We start from the raw sequence: 4,566 nt of genomic DNA, 5'->3' as shown, positions 1-4,566 counted from the left end.
AACCAGGGGAACACTCCAACACTCAGACATCATTTACAGATAGCCAGGGGAACACTCCAACACTCAGACATCATTTACAGATAGCCAGGGGAACACTCCAACATTCAGACATCATTACAGATAGCCAGGGGAACACTCCAACACTCAGACATCATTACAGATAGCCAGGGGAACACTCCAACACTCAGACATCATTACAGATAGCCAGGGGAAAACGCAACACTCAGACAACATTTACAGATAGAGAGGGGAACACTCCAACACTCAGACATCATTTACAGATAGCCGGGGGAACACTCCAACACTCAGACATCATTTACAGATAGCCAGGGGAACACTCCAACACTCAGACATCATTACAGATAGCCAGGGGAACACTCCAACACTCAGACATCATTACAGATAGCCAGGGGAACACTCCAACACTCAGACATCATTACAGATAGCCAGGGAAAACGCAACACTCAGACAACATTTACAGATAGAGAGGGGAACACTCCAACACTCAGACATCATTTACAGATAGCCAGGGGAACACTCCAACACTCAGACATCATTACAGATAACCAGGGGAACACTCCAACACTCAGACATCATTACAGATAACCAGGGGAACACTCCAACACTCAGACATCATTTACAGATAGCCAGGGGAACACTCCAACACTCAGACATCATTACAGATAGCCAGGGGAACACTCCAACACTCAGACATCATTTACAGATAGCCAGGGGAACACTCCAACACTCAGACATCATTACATATAACCAGGGGAACACTCCAACACTCAGACATCATTTACAGATAGCCAGGGGAACACTCCAACACTCAGACATCATTACAGATAGCCAGGGGAACACTCCAACACTCAGACATCATTACAGATAGAGAGGGGATCACTCCAACACTCAGACATCATTTACAGATAGCCAGGGGGACACTCCAACACTCAGACATCATTTACAGATAGCCAGGGGAACACTCCAACACTCAGACATCATTACAGATAGCCAGGGGAACACTCCAACACTCAGACATCATTACAGATAGCCAGGGGAACACTCCAACACTCAGACATCATTACAGATAGCCAGGGGAACACTCCAACACTCAGACATCATTACAGATAGCCAGGGGAACACTCCAACACTCAGACATCATTACAGATAGCCAGGGGAACACTCCAACACTCAGACATCATTACAGATAGCCAGGGGAACACTCCAACACTCAGACATTATTTACAGATAGCCAGGGGAACACTCCAACACTCAGACATTATTTACAGATAGGCAGGGGAACACTCCAACACTCAGACATCATTACAGATAGCCAGGGGAACACTCCAACACTCAGACACCATTTACAGATAGCCAGGGGAACACTCCAACACTCAGACACCATTTACAGATAGCCAGGGGAACACTCCAACACTCAGACATCATTTACAGATAGCCAGGGGAACACTCCAACACTCAGACATCATTACAGATAGCCAGGGGAACACTCCAACACTCAGACATTATTTACAGATAGCCAGGGGAACACTCCAACACTCAGACATCATTACAGATAGCCAGGGGAACACTCCAACACTCAGACATTATTTACAGATAGCCAGGGGAACACTCCAACACTCAGACATTATTTACAGATAGCCAGGGGAACACTCCAACACTCAGACATTATTTACAGATAGCCAGGGGAACACTCCAACACTCAGACATCATTACAGATAGCCAGGGGAACACTCCAACACTCAGACATTATTTACAGATAGCCAGGGGAACACTCCAACACTCAGACATCATTACAGATAGCCAGGGGAACACTCCAACACTCAGACATTATTTACAGATAGCCAGGGGAACACTCCAACACTCAGACATTATTTACAGATAGCCAGGGGAACACTCCAACACTCAGACCTTATTTACAGATAGCCAGGGGAACACTCCAACACTCAGACATCATTACAGATAGCCAGGGGAACACTCCAACACTCAGACACCATTTACAGATAGCCAGGGGAACACTCCAACACTCAGACATCATTTACAGATAGCCAGGGGAACACTCCAACACTCAGAAATCATTTACAGATAGCCAGGGGAACACTCCAACACTCAGACATCATTACAGATAGCCAGGGGAACACTCCAACACTCAGACATTATTTACAGATAGCCAGGGGAACACTCCAACACTCAGACATCATTACAGATAGCCAGGGGAACACTCCAACACTCAGACATTATTTACAGATAGCCAGGGGAACACTCCAACACTCAGACATCATTACAGATAGCCAGGGGAATACTCCAACACTCAGACACCATTTACAGATAGCCAGGGGAACACTCCAACACTCAGACACCATTTACAGATAGCCAGGGGAACACTCCAACACTCAGACATCATTTACAGATAGCCAGGGGAACACTCCAACACTCAGACATTATTTACAGATAGCCAGGGGAACACTCCAACACTCAGACATCATTACAGATAGCCAGGGGAACACTCAAACACTCAGACACCATTTACAGATAGCCAGGGGAACACTCCAACACTCAGACACCATTTACAGATAGCCAGGGGAACACTCCAACACTCAGACATCATTTACAGATAGCCAGGGGAACACTCCAACACTCAGACATTATTTACAGATAGCCAGGGGAACACTCCAACACTCAGACATCATTACAGATAGCCAGGGGAACACTCCAACACTCATACACCATTTACAGATAGCCAGGGGAACACTCCAACACTCAGACATCATTTACAGATAGCCAGGGGAACACTCCAACACTCAGACATCATTTACAGATAACCAGGGGAACACTCCAACACTCAGACACCATTTACAGATAGCCAGGGGAACACTCCAACACTCAGACATCATTTACAGATAGCCAGGGGTACACTCAGACACTCAGACATCATTACAGATAGCCAGGGGCACACTCCAACACTCAGACATCATTTACAGATAGCCAGGGGAACACTCCAACACTCAGACATTATTTACAGATAGCCAGGGGAACACTCCAACAACATTACAGATAGCCAGGGGTACACTCAGACACTCAGACATCATTACAGATAGCCAGGGGAACACTCCAACACTCAGACATCATTTACAGATAGCCAGGGGTACACTCCAACACTCAGACATCATTTACAGATATCCAGGGGAACACTCCAACACTCAGACATCATTTACAGATAGCCAGGGGAACACTCCAACACTCAGACATCATTACAGATAACCAGGGGAACACTCCAACACTCAGACATCATTTACAGATAGCCAGGGGAACACTCCAACACTCAGACATCATTACAGATAACCAGGGGAACACTCCAACACTCAGACATCATTACAGATAACCAGGGGAACACTCCAACACTCAGACATCATTACAGATAACCAGGGGAACACTCCAACACTCAGACATCATTTACAGATAGCCAGGGGAACACTCCAACACTCAGACATCATTACAGATAACCAGGGGAACACTCCAACACTCAGACATCATTTACAGATAGCCAGGGGAACACTCCAACACTCAGACATCATTTACAGATAACCAGGGGAACACTCCAACACTCAGACATCATTTACAGATAGCCAGGGGAACACTCCAACACTCAGACATCATTTACAGATAGCCAGGGGAACACTCCAACATTCAGACATCATTACAGATAGCCAGGGGAACACTCCAACACTCAGACATCATTACAGATAGCCAGGGGAACACTCCAACACTCAGACATCATTACAGATAGCCAGGGGAAAACGCAACACTCAGACAACATTTACAGATAGAGAGGGGAACACTCCAACACTCAGACATCATTTACAGATAGCCGGGGGAACACTCCAACACTCAGACATCATTTACAGATAGCCAGGGGAACACTCCAACACTCAGACATCATTACAGATAGCCAGGGGAACACTCCAACACTCAGACATCATTACAGATAGCCAGGGGAACACTCCAACACTCAGACATCATTACAGATAGCCAGGGAAAACGCAACACTCAGACAACATTTACAGATAGAGAGGGGAACACTCCAACACTCAGACATCATTTACAGATAGCCAGGGGAACACTCCAACACTCAGACATCATTACAGATAACCAGGGGAACACTCCAACACTCAGACATCATTACAGATAACCAGGGGAACACTCCAACACTCAGACATCATTTACAGATAGCCAGGGGAACACTCCAACACTCAGACATCATTACAGATAGCCAGGGGAACACTCCAACACTCAGACATCATTTACAGATAGCCAGGGGAACACTCCAACACTCAGACATCATTACATATAACCAGGGGAACACTCCAACACTCAGACATCATTTACAGATAGCCAGGGGAACACTCCAACACTCAGACATCATTACAGATAGCCAGGGGAACACTCCAACACTCAGACATCATTACAGATAGAGAGGGGATCACTCCAACACTCAGACATCATTTACAGATAGCCAGGGGGACACTCCAACACTCAGACATCATTTAC

Source organism: Salvelinus alpinus, chromosome 19, assembly GCF_045679555.1.
Source record: "Salvelinus alpinus chromosome 19, SLU_Salpinus.1, whole genome shotgun sequence".
Lineage (NCBI taxonomy): Eukaryota > Metazoa > Chordata > Actinopteri > Salmoniformes > Salmonidae > Salvelinus > Salvelinus alpinus.
Note: the sequence above shows the minus strand (reverse complement) of the source record.